The sequence below is a fragment of the Mixophyes fleayi genome, chromosome 7 (genome assembly GCF_038048845.1).
Source record: "Mixophyes fleayi isolate aMixFle1 chromosome 7, aMixFle1.hap1, whole genome shotgun sequence".
In the NCBI taxonomy this organism is placed as follows: domain Eukaryota; kingdom Metazoa; phylum Chordata; class Amphibia; order Anura; family Limnodynastidae; genus Mixophyes; species Mixophyes fleayi.
This window is the reverse complement of record NC_134408.1, coordinates 122,971,851-122,985,204: the sequence shown is the minus strand read 5'-3', so window position 1 is coordinate 122,985,204 and position 13,354 is coordinate 122,971,851. Positions and strand designations below refer to the sequence as shown.

Here is a 13,354-nt window from a genome sequence, read left to right as displayed (position 1 = left end):
TTTGCGCTATTTATTTTTTTGGGGGGGTTTCTTATAAATTTTGGGATTGGCAATTCCCTTATTGATGGTTGTATGTTCTTTTCTTCAATATATGATCTGTGCCCCAGTCCTTGATTTTGTATACCATTTGACAACCGTATTGGAAGAAAAATGACCGCACTTGCCAATTAAAAATGGCTTGCATAGTAGTGACATATTTTGTTTTAACAACAATCAATTCTTGTTAAAAACTGGGGGAACCTAGACACTATGCTACCTGTGCTTAATCCTGATTCCTGGAATCTGTTGCCTGTGTGCTACCTGTATTTTCCTCATCAGCAATAAGGACTCCACAACTTGATATATCTTTGTGTTTGAAATAAAAATGATCACATTTTAATTGTTATTTGACTTGTTATTGTGATATACTTTGTGGCACTCAACCTTCATTACAAAAATGAACAAAAATTTTTGTTTTATAAAATATTGGAAGTGACCACATAGACTATTTAATAGGGATAGTGGGAGCAGTGAATGAGGATGCAGTGAATCTCATTGCAATATGGAGTGAAAAAATATATAATTAATAGTAGTGAAATTTACATAGAAAGACTGGTGTAAGCAGGTGAATTATACATGGAAAAAATCCATTTCTCATGAAGTGAAAGTGATAACAGATGGCCATAAAACTGGCAAAGTCAAAGGACAAAAACAAAAGATAGCCTACCGAAATGTTTCTACCCTTACTGTTAGTGTTTTGGAATCCATTTCTTCAGTAACACTGGTTATTATTATTATTCTTATTTATTTATAGGGAGCCACATGAGGTCTGTAGCTCCGTAAGTTTGGAGGTATGTCCTGCTTCACACTGTACTGTTCATGAAGGCAGAGCTGCATGCACCTGACAGTAGTTCCACACAGTATTGCTTGTCTATTTGTCTAAAATTATAACCATGTTACATAATAGGGACCCCCCTGTCTAAACTGCCCCCGGCCCCCCAGAGCCTTAATCCAGCGCTGTACGTAGTACATCATTATATATCTCTCAGTGAGTAATTGGACTCTAGAGTAAACTAATTAACAATCTGCAATATACTCCAAAAATCTTATTATAATTGAAAGCCGGACGTCTTCAGGACCCCAGTTACCGCAAACTTACAGACGGCCCCTTTTACTAGGGTTCAGCCAAAGCTTACCCAGGGACCTGATCCTATTCCATTATCCCATAGTAGCAGGATTCTAAGGGGTTATTCAATTAGCATTTGCAGCCGCTATTAAGCGCGTCTGTACGGGTCCCGGTACCGCAACATCGTGGATTTCTGTGTGCACTATGGGGTGCGCACAGAAATCCGCGATGCTGCTGTGCCATAATGGCACTTTATAAGCGCAGCCACACGTAATCGCGGCCGCGAATCCTAATTGAATACCCCCTTCAATCTTTAGCGAGTTAGGGATAAAAAGGTCACACCACATTACTTAAAACATAGTTAGAGGGGCCATAACGGTCAGACCTGCTATCCCTGTCCAAAAGAATACAAAAAACGTGCCACATAAAATTCTGGCATCACACAATGATCTCGCTCAATTGCAATATATCTCCATAGGTTTAAATAAAAAAAATTTAAGCCCAAATTGCTGTGCCCAGTGTAAAAAAAAAATACAAATAAAAACCTCACTGCTCAGTCTCCAGGTCTCTGGGTCCTCTTAGTCCCTGAAATATAAAGCCCCATTGGAGCCAAATGTCTTTAGACAGAAGGACACATTAGGGCTGACCTGCAATGCTATTGAAAAGCAAAAACATGAATCACAAACAAGAAAAGAAATGTGAAGTGCTGAAAAAGCCTAAAAGTGCCACATGTGCACCACGTAATTAAACCCCGCCATCTATCACGTGGTGCCAATCCTCACCTTCAGGCAGGGCCGTCTCTGACATAGGGCACGATGGGCAGGTGCCCGGGGACCCTGCAGCCCAGGGGGCCAGTCAGAGGCAGCTAAAAAAAAAAAGGTCCTGAAAAAAAGAAGAAGAAAATACTTACCTTGCTCTCAGCTGGCGATCCGGGTCCCTCCCTGGTCTCTTCCTCCGTGCTGCGCTCACAGTGCATGTCGGGCGTGACGTCATCACGCCCGCCCGACATCCATTGCGGAGCGCAGAACGGAGGAGGAGACCAGGGAGGGAGCCGGATCGCCAGCTGAGAGCAAGGTAAGTATTTTCTTCTTCTTTTTTTCAGGAACTTTTTTCTCTCGCTGCCTCTGACGGGCCCCCTGGGCTGCAGGGCCCATATATATAATCTTTTTTTTATATATATATATATATATATATATATATATATATATATATATATATATATATAGGGGCCTCGGTGCACTGCTTTGCTCGGGGGCCCCAAATGTTGTTAAGAGGGCCCTGCCTTCAGGTAGGATTTTATACCGACACCCCAGGTTTCCAGCACCTTGAAGACCCAGTGACGTTTCGCCTCTATGGGCACAGATAGATATACACTTGATCTTGGCCAAAAGGCTTAGAGGCCATTTAAAAGACCATTATGTACTGAACAAGAGAGAAACTTAGCAAAACATGTACAAACACACAAGGTATTCTTTATGGATGTGGTGGGCTACAAGAACCCTTAAAGCCCTCCAGCACACTTATTTCATCTCTGGGGAAACAGAATATATGTAATGAATATAAGATTATAAAGAAAGTATCCACGGCACCAGGCAATCACTCACCCTGTATGTTATATATAATATATAATTGAATTGTAAATATATTATATTGAGAGATTGGCTAACTGCTTTCTACTACGAATAAAGTAATTGTGTTCCATGCATTTTTGTATCGTCTATATTTATCGACTTATACTAAAAGAAAAAAAAAATTGTTGTGAAAATACTTGTGAAATATTTTATCATTGGTTTATCTAGATTTTGGTATTTTTTATCCAGTGTCATCTGAAGAGCATGACAAAAGGCTCTAATTCTGTGACTATTCCAAATGATTCTATTTATTAAGTGCACATTTGTGCAACATTACTGTTTCCAAGTATTCTGTCTAATAGGCACATATTTGTAAAATATTTGGAGATACATGTTGTAAACTATTATATAATCTTATTTATACTGAAATTTTTTAAGCCATATTGCAGAGAATACCAATGATATTCATTTTATGCCTTAAGGATCTGTCCTATTTTTACTGATGATATTATTATTATAATTACATTTTTGCATCAAATACTGTATAAATGCATGCGAGCTATTGGTTCCTATCTGTATCCTCCAACTGTGTTCACCATTGAATGATTGGAGATATTATTCCCTGGCTTGAGGGAACAATGTAGACGATTGCCAATCCCTTTGGATTTTAACTGTCTCAAAGGGGACATTAAACTTAGTTGACTTATTTTGTAGCGTCATATAAAGGGGTGTGGATTTTTCTTGTGTTTTTAAAATGTGGGTTAGCATTTGGGGAAAGCAAGGAGGAAATGATTTAGGCTGTCAGAATGAGCAAATTTAGGGATTAATGCAATTATGAAAGGGAGTTGTTTAAATGTAGGATTAATAGATTGACCACTCAAATCTGGACACATGCTGCAAGGATATGTACTAATTACAGTGAAGCCATACAATCAAGCATGAGAAATAATTTCAGTGCTACCAGGCAGCATGTGTTTGGACTTACAAAGTCGATTTGGTAACCCTAGCTAAGTGGAAAAATTCAAGCAAAGTTGAATGTAATTTAAGAGTGAAATGGAAAATTAAGATGTAGGTGAATTTGAGGGAGAAAATCAAAGTCAAGGGGGACATGGAAAGAAACAATGAGATTCAGTATAAAAAAAAAAAAAAAGTGACACCAGTTTGCAACGAATATAGTGTAGAATTTTCAGTCTTTATATATGACTCACCACTTGAGTATCGACCAGTGACAGAGAGAGCCAGCAGGATCACCAGCCTGTACACTATCATCTCCTAGATGGGAACATTGATTAGTACATTTATATTACAAATATAAGTACTGCATCACTCTGGTGTAAAGTCAGCAGTAACTAGAGTCTTACCATTTCCTCGTTATTGTCTTGTGGAATGATATTAAATGTTCTGCAGGTTCCCTCTTATCCTCTAGTTTAGAACTACGCATATTCCTATTGTAATTGTTCAAATATCTTAGGCTGGTAAATAAAGGGGAATATGTAAGCTATTCGTACCATTGCAAAATCCATTTTGTTGATCTTTTCTAGTCAGTATTTAACCACAAATTTAAAGGGCCTTTTGATTGCTGTGCAATGTTTGTTTGTCAGGCATAATTACATAGTCTCAAAATATTTTTTAGCACCAGCATATCAGACCATGCAAAAAACAATGTGAGAACCCAATAAATCATTGAAACAGGCACTACAATTAATAGTCAAAATACACTACATTTTGAAACATAACTAACTGAAGTCACTTAACTTAACTAGTCGAGAAAAATCCTACAGTTTTATTTATTATCATTCCTTTCCGATTATGTCTTGTAGATTTTAGTCCAGTCTTAAAATAAGTTTTATAAGCAATTATAACTTACTATTATAAAGGATCAAATCTTTTTATTTTATTTCAGTTTAAACTACATAAGCATCTGTATGACGTAAACATGTAAAACTGCATAAAATATACTAACTTTATTAAATAATCGGTGTTAGAACCTTTATCATTGTCATTTCGACAATGATAGAGAAGGATAAACCTTAAAAACTATTAAATATAAAATAGGAGCATAACGAATCCCAAATGTGAATGGTGGGAACTAGATTATGATTGTATGTAGTGTCTCATTTCATTTAATAACCCAGGTGAAGAATGCATGCTTGCAACCCTATAATGATTGGTACACGGGTGCATATCGACACGCTGCCAGCTCCTGACTTCATCTGTCCCACCCATGGATACAATCCTCCTCCCACCCTGCCCGACCGTACCCCCGACCACTGCCAATACCCTCTACTACAGGCCGTGGCTTGGGCCTACTTTCCGGCTAGTCTCCGTTCCTGCTGCTCCCGGCTGGGCTTCCCACATTGGGTCCTACTGCCTACGATTCCAGATGCCTTTATTTTATTGTTTCCTATGTCTTTGCAATCAAGTCATTTGGAACAGCTGCTTCTCTGTGGTGTAGCTGCACACAACTTGCAACATGCCATTTAGCCATTTTCAACAAAAAGTAGCAGGAATCAAACTCATGAATCCACTGATGAAAAGTGGATTGGCTAACCACTACACCAAACATGCAAGTGGAAACAATATGTGCATGAAATAGACTTGAAGGAAATCCTGAGCATCAACGTCTCTCATTACAAGCTTTTTTCATTTTTATTTTTTGGTAATGTCAATATCTATACTTTGAAAAATTATAGACATAAATCCTTGGTATATGCACAGTTTAAATATTTGGATATGGAAATTCAGTAATGTATAATAATAATAATAATATTAATGTTAATAATTGGACTTCAAATGGATTGTCTTTTATTTATTTTTTTGGACCACTTAGGTTTTTTAAAGCTTGCATCTGTTGATATTATCTATGTGTTTGCAATCAAGTTATTTGAACAGCTGCTTCTCTTTGTTGTAGCTGCACACAATTTTAAACCATTTAGCCATATTCCACAAAATGTCACTGGAATCAAACTCATGAACTCACTGATGAAAGGTGGATTTTTTTTAAATACTACACTAATGTGCAAGGTGAAACGGTACGTGCATCAAATAGACTAGAAGGAAAGCATCAAAGTTTATTATAACAAACAATGAAATATTCAAGCCCTCAATCCTTGATACATGCACAGTTTAAATGTTTGGATTTGGAATTTCCCAACACAACACATGCATTACTGCCAACATGAAGGTTTAAGGATAAAGTAATGAAGTAAGACACACACATTTTCTATTTTTCCCAACAGGACAAAAGTGTCATAGGAAATGTATACATGTAAATAAACGTGGATGCGGTTGTAACAGCGAACAATTCGCAATAATAAACATACACAGCAATAGCCATAGTTGACCTACTAGCGTACTTTTCTATACATCAGAGAAAGTGATTAGAAGTATATAAAGTCATATTGGGGATTTATAATACAGGCACACTGGGGGATTCGAACTTATGACCTTACTATTGCCAGATGGAATGACTAACCACCACACTACCTTCTAGACTAAATGGTACATATATTATATATAATACATGGAAATAAAAGAATATGCAACATATCTGAAACCAGGATCTTTACACACCAGGAACACCTAAATATATGCTAAATATGTATTAAACAACAAAAAAAAATACACTGAACCGAGTTTGAATCCAATTGAAAAATATGCATGTTGGATTTCATGTGCAAAATAGACACACTCGCTCTCTAAACGCACCTGCGTCTGGCGTTATGCAGGCAGCTGCGGTGTATCCTCTGGCCCATAATTCTGTAATCAGCCTTCTCTTTAAAAACGCCTTTGCTGCATTTAAGTGTGGTTGGGAGTTTCAGTGGTTTTGATGAGTAGAAGGCAGACGGGAAAATGCTGTTTAGAGGTATTTAGAGCAGTACCTTACACAAACTGTACATATGAACATATGACTAAGTCACTTTGTTTTGAAATGTGTATATTCAAAATGGAACATAATATTTGTTTGGCTTAAATTCTTAAAGAGCTTGTTAGTTTAAAAGTATTCACTACCAATAAGATAGCTATTGCCCATGGCATCCCTCCAAAAGATCGTAGAAGACACATTGTAAAAATCCTTCAGTCTCCTATGGTTTGTGTTTGGCAAAATATGATTAGTTTACAATGTTTGGTTTATTACAGGTAATATTCCTCACTCACCTGTTAATTTGCCTTTGATATAATGTACTAGACATATTTGAGAATGGAAGCATTGTGACGGTGGTCATTTGTTTATGTTAAAGTGTATTAATGTTTGTTTATTATGACTTTCATTTCATCCTACATAGAAGACAACGCTTATCCCTTATGCCCTTGACTCCTCACTCCGATGTTGAGCCCACACACAGTGTGAGGTTGCATACAACTCAGCTCATGCAGCCACCAGATCGGTCATAGAAAGGGCATTTGGCCTGTTAAAGGCACGCTTTCTGTGTCTTGTCTGGGGGGCACTAATGTATGGGCCGAGTAAAGTTTGTGAGATCATAGCTCTATGTGTGGTGTTTCACAATATTGTCATCCGGAGTGGAGCTCCAGGGGTGGTGGACAAGGTTGCTGGGATGGACGAGGTGGGGAAACCAGAAGCCAGACCTTGGGAATCAGTGGAGGGGCCAACTTCAGGCAGTATGTCCTTGACATCTAGTTTTGAGGTAAATCATACTTATTAGTACTGTTTCCTTTAAAGCTACAATCTCAAATACACCAATGCTATCTGATTTAATAATGAGCAAACTCAAAATAACAGTAAAGTTATATTTGAACCCAAAAAATTGCTTTCCAAATATACATATGGTGTTGGCCTAATGAAATTGTTTCCATTTGCCCTGCTTGTAAAATCTATGCCAACCTCTAAGTGTACTTTAAAATGTTTTAGGAATTCTCCTTAAATGCATGTTAGTTTTGGGACAATCACCCCCTAAAATGTTGTTGAGTCAAACTACTGGCTAATGTGCAAACATAAACGTCCTTGTGTCGAAATTAAGAGTTAACTTTGAACTGTCCTAACCCATATGCTGCTTGAATAGTATCATTGATTAAATGACATAATGGTTTTGTAAGGCAATGGCAATTACCTTTCACAGAATAATGGCTAACATTGTTAGTAAAAATCTAGGATAACAGTGTTCATCAAGGAATGTAAAGTATATAATCTAATTTGTAGCCATTAGACTAAAGAAAATTCAACATTTGTATAACAAGTAATCTGTTTCCTTTGTAACCACAAGCTGTTTCACCCACATGCACAATTATGTATGCAATTGCAGGGCTAAGTGCCATAGCACTTGCCTTTGGAGTTGCAGGATGTGCCCATGGTGGAGCCAGTTAAAGAATGTAAGTATCTATAGTGTTCAGATGAGATTTGTGGGTCTGCCTAGGCAACGTTAGCCAATCCACAATCTTAATAGGTGATGGTATTTTGGGTACTTTCCAGACAAAATCAATACAAACCACACTCCAAAACAAATATATAGCTAAAACCCACAAGCCACTATTACAGAAAGTACTGTGTTGAGCCTTACAAGACACTTTGCAGATTACGTTACAGTGGCCACCTTCATGTGCACCAAGGCAGAAACTAAGTACAAGTTAGATGTGGGCTAATATTGATGTAGAAATTTTATCTTTTACATTGAACAACCAAAGATGACCTGCATTTTGGAGTTCTGCATTTTGTGTCTTACTACTCGTTGAAGTATTTTTCTAATGCTACAACCCTGCCTATGTGTTTCTTCACTTGGCCCAGATCTTCATCCAAGGAACTTTCTATCAAACACCACTGTCTTACTTGCTATGTATTCTGCTGCAAACATTTAATAATCTCTGTTAATAATAAATCTGACCCTGCAGCAGTGTCAGCAATCATTGACAAAAAGTATCTACATGCTACATGAAAAACAGACAGTATTTAACTTGGTGTAAAATAGGAACTAATTTTCGCCCTTTCAATTTTAACATGATTTGGTCTAGGAGACTTAAGTAAGAAATGTCTTAACTAAGTTCCTTAAGGAATCAGACCCTACAAGGCAAACTTTTTAGGCCTAAGTGCCTAATGGATTAATTATTAAAGTACAAAATTATGGCTCTAAGGGTCGAAACTAAACATGTACATGTAACACAGAGCACAGGACAATAAAACCTTTGCTTGCACTACAGTTTAGTAGCACGCAAATCTCTGGATAACGCAATAAGGGACAGAGAGGTCTAAATGTTTTGATATTGGTCTGAAGTGCATAAATTAAGCAGCCATGATACTTACTTTTAAATGTTGTAGTGTACTCTGACATTACACACTTGTCCCTGTGGATCAAACTATTTGAGTGTCCTAGAGTATGGCTCGTAGTTTACTAGGTACCTTGGAGTTAGGGGGTATTGTCTATGTTGTGGGTGAATGCTTGGGTATGTGTATTTTTTCACTCCACCCAAACTTTTGCAAAAAAAACATAGGATTAGAGCTTTCAAACACTTTGCAGGGCCATTTCGAACTGAAATGTATTGTAAGACACTTTTATTGGATAGCTTTAAGGGATGTAGACTTAGTGTTCGGATGTAACAATGTACTGACAATCGCAATTATGTATGAATTTGTACAGAAAGACTAATATGGCAACAATAACCAACAATTCAACAGTTATAAATAACAATGTAATTTATTTTTCATTACACTACCTCTTTTAAATTAGTAAACAATGACAAATTCCAAAATAAAAAGCATTATTTTCTTTTTCTTTTTGGGCCACGCTGTGACCTTAAAACTCGTGCCTTCGTTTGAGTAACCTGTGATGTGGAGGGCTCAGAGAAAGCATCCGAACTCTCTTCATCAGCAGGTTATGACCAACGGTGTGACGAAGGGCCAGAGGGATAGCCATGGGAATAGCAGGGGGATAGCCATGGGGTAAGCATGGGGATGGGCAGAGGGATAGCCATGGGGATAGGCAGAGGGATGGGCAGGGGGGATATCCATGGGGATAGTCCAGGGCAGGGCCGGACTGGCCATCTGGCACTTCTGGCAAATGCCAGAAGAGCCGATGGCTAGTTGGGCCGATCCAGCCCCGTCCACCGAGCAGACCACTTTACGCTGCTTGGTGGACAGAGTTTCAGTGATGTGCGGCCATGTGATTTTAAATCACATGGGACGGCACCTGTCACGTGGTGCGCGTCCCATGTGATTACTGGCATCGGCCGTACATCACTGAAACTGTCCGCAGAGCTGCGCACAGAGAGATAATAAGGTAAGTGTGTGGCCGGAAATGTTGTTAGTGTGTGTTTTCGTACAGAGTGTGTGTGTTTTCGTACAGTGTGCGTGTGGGGGCCATATTCATACAGTGTGCTTGTGGGGGCCATGTTCATACAGTGTGCGTGTGGGGGCCATGTTCATACAGTGTGCGTGTGGGCGCCGTATTTTAATATAATATGTGAGGCTATTTAATGGTGGAGTGTAGGTGGGGGCTAAATATTTAAGGTGAGGTGAAGAAACCTTTAATTTAGTGCTGGGGTGGTTTAGGGCTATCAATTGAATATGGGGCTGATTTTTCGGAGGACGACTATTTAGTAAATGTGAATATCAATTATTTATTGTCGGGGATGGTTGTGGAAAATGGCTATATTTATTAAACTTTAATGCTATTTCATTTATTGCTGAGACTGTTTGGAGGGAGGGAAATATGTTTTGAGTAAATTTTGCCTGAGGCGTGTTTTCTCAACCGCCCCGGGGGCCAAACTGGGACCTGCGTGAGACATAGTTATCTAGAAAATAAATGGAATGTGATCATTGAAAAATCAAACAGTCATGTTAAACTTTGCTAATTTTATAACCCAATCCACTTAATCGACTTTATTGGATGCTTAAACTAAACAAAGCATTCCTCAGACTCCTACATAGTTTGCAAGTACATGTACCTTACTATATAAATGCTTGTGCTTTCTAAATATACACCTGTAGCTTATGAAACTGGTAAAAAAAAGGTGGCTATGTAAAGTCACAGAATCCTCATTTGCCAAATACTTCCACTACTCAGTTTTGACTTTATTACATTTTTATTCCCCTGCTAGATTTTGAAAGCAAATACTTTTAAAAATGGTTAAATTCAACCCCAGAAAAGAGGAATGGAGGGCGTAACAAAAACAGCAGCAGTTTAAAAGTCCACACAATAAACTTTTGAAACTTTATAGATCCAGGTGTCTGTAATTTACATTATCCGCAGACACTTCAAAAACAAGTGTAATTGGCCTCCACCCCCCTTCTGAGGCCGAGATAAATAACAGTCAATTGGTCAGTTTCCATTCTCACTAAGTAATCAGGAGTGTTTGGAGCACAGAGAACTCACCAATCTCCAAGTCAGATTCCTAAACACAGTGAATTTACTAAAACAATTTGGTTTGAAATCTAAGGAGAGGGCAAAAGAGAGGCATAAGGATGATTGAGAGTGTAGATAATATTGTACATACATGCTTTTTGGGATACATTTCAATTAATCAGACCAACAGTGCTTACTGCCTTAATGCTTTCTGCTTACTCTTGGGTTCTGTTGGGGAAACCCAGTAGCAGAGTGTTGCTATAAATGTGACACTTTGACTGTGCATTTAGAGCCAAAGCACACTTTTTGAAAGTTGCAAGCACAGTAACATTGCTTTATGCCTAAAAAGTTTTGTATCTATTAAAACATATCACATCAAATAGTACTTACTGTAATAATGTTATGAATTCACAGGAAAAATTGAAGATAAATCGATGCTACAACTCAGAGCCTGGCTGCCAAAAATCGCAAATGGGTAGGAGTGAAGGAAGAGCCCAGGTGGGTTTAAATCCAGATTTAATTGCTAGGCAGGTGTACACTAATATCTTCCTCATTGCAAAGCGCAGGGTACTCGTCTCATCCACGACGAACACCATCTTTTGAATCAACAGGAAGCCATTTTACACACAGGTATAGGAAAGATCTGTGTGAGACGTGAGCGCGCCTATATGTGCTCAGAGAACCAATCAGAGCGCGGAATAGAGTAGGAGATTGAGGAGAAGCAAAATGAGGTCAGCAGTATTCAGCAATAGAGAGCTGCACGTTCTGACTGAGGGCATGGACAACATGCCCTCGGGCAGATACATAAGCAATGAGGTTAAGCTGTGGGCCTATTTAAGGGTCCGCAGGTACATACGCCTTAGATTTAACCGCTGGTGGACAGTGGAACAATTACAGAGGCGCTGGAGCGACCTTCGCCGCCGTCAACCAGGGCTGCTGAGGGAGCTTCGAGAAGAGGAGGAGGAGCCAGAAGTCGAGAAGGAGGAGGTGCCTGAGGTACAGGAGAAGGTGCCTGAGGCACAGCAGGACGAGGAGGTGCCTGAGGCACAGCATGAGGAGGACGTGCCAGAGGCACAGCAGGAGGAAGACGTGCCAGAGGCACAGCAGGAGGAGGAGGAGGACGTGCCAAAGGCACAGGAGAAGGAGGCTGACCAGGAGGAGGAGAGGCCAGAGGAGGTTGCAGCGGCCAGCCAAGAGGCGGAGGCCTTGGGAGATAGTATTTACATTAAAGCCTTTACATAATTTTAGAACATTTAGATGTCCATCGCACTGATAATAGATCCCCAATGTCACACATGTTCAATTAAAGTTGACATAAATGTCACAGGTTTCCATAATGATGGGACCACAAAGTATTTAGGGAAAATACACTCTCCTCCCGTGGCCACAACAAAATTGTGTGTGTGTGTGTATATATATATATATATATATATATATATATATATATATATATAAAATACTGCCACACAAAAGCCTTACGCCTCTTGCTCCAACTGTATTTGGCATCCCATTAGATATTGCTGTCATTTTAAAGTAATATAACAGTACACATCTCTGCTAACTCCTGTCTTTTTTCACAATTAGGTTGCCAGGGATTTATTTGTTGTGATTTTTTTCTTTTACAGCTCACGTTGAGGCCTTTGAACTCATGAAGGGAGCTTTGTGAGACCACAGTGCTAACCATTAAGCTACTGGTGAGATTCATAATTGGCATATATTTTGGATTAATAATTAAGAATACTATTAACTAGCACTTACATCTGTAGCACACATGCTGTGTTGTTGAGCTTCTCACTCTTTTTTCAAAAAGAACGTTGGCTTTGTGGTTAGCTAATCCACCTTCTAAAAAATGAAGTCGTGAGTTCTAATCCTGACTCACACCCTTTATCTGTGTAGAGGTTGTATGTACTCTACTATGTATGTATCGCTTATTTTTTTTGACGGTCGGGACCTAATTTTAATACAACATAGATTTTATAGATTAAATCAGCATATTTCTTTATGCAAGCGAATTACATGCATTTGTCTTGATATACGCTCAGTTAAACTCAAACACAAAGAAACCCATCATACGATCTTTCTTTCAAGTAGCAGGGCAAGAAAGTGTGTGGATGCAGCTCATTAAAAACACTCCAAAGTCATTGGTTCCACGTTCACAAAACATATAAATGTGAAAGGGAATAATGAGGTTACAATTGTCTTGCATAAATATACACTGGGTTGTGTTTTCACATTTGTAAACAAAGTCGTCGGACCTCCCACATTTGGCGTGGCGTATACATTTCTTAGCTTAACGTAGCAGAAGTTAACGTAGAGAAGCTTGTAAAGTGAGTAAAGTGCTTAGGATCCGTTGCATATTATGTTGCGTTGCATAAAGGACTGGAGGT

The 13,354-nt window shown here is 38.8% G+C and overlaps 1 pseudogene; it reads right to left on the bottom strand.

The window, feature by feature from the left end:
- The window catches only part of LOC142098101 (intelectin-1-like), a 29,374-nt pseudogene extending 25,229 nt beyond the window's left edge, over positions 1–4,145 (bottom strand).
- Between the last annotated feature and the right edge of the window lie 9,209 nt (positions 4,146–13,354).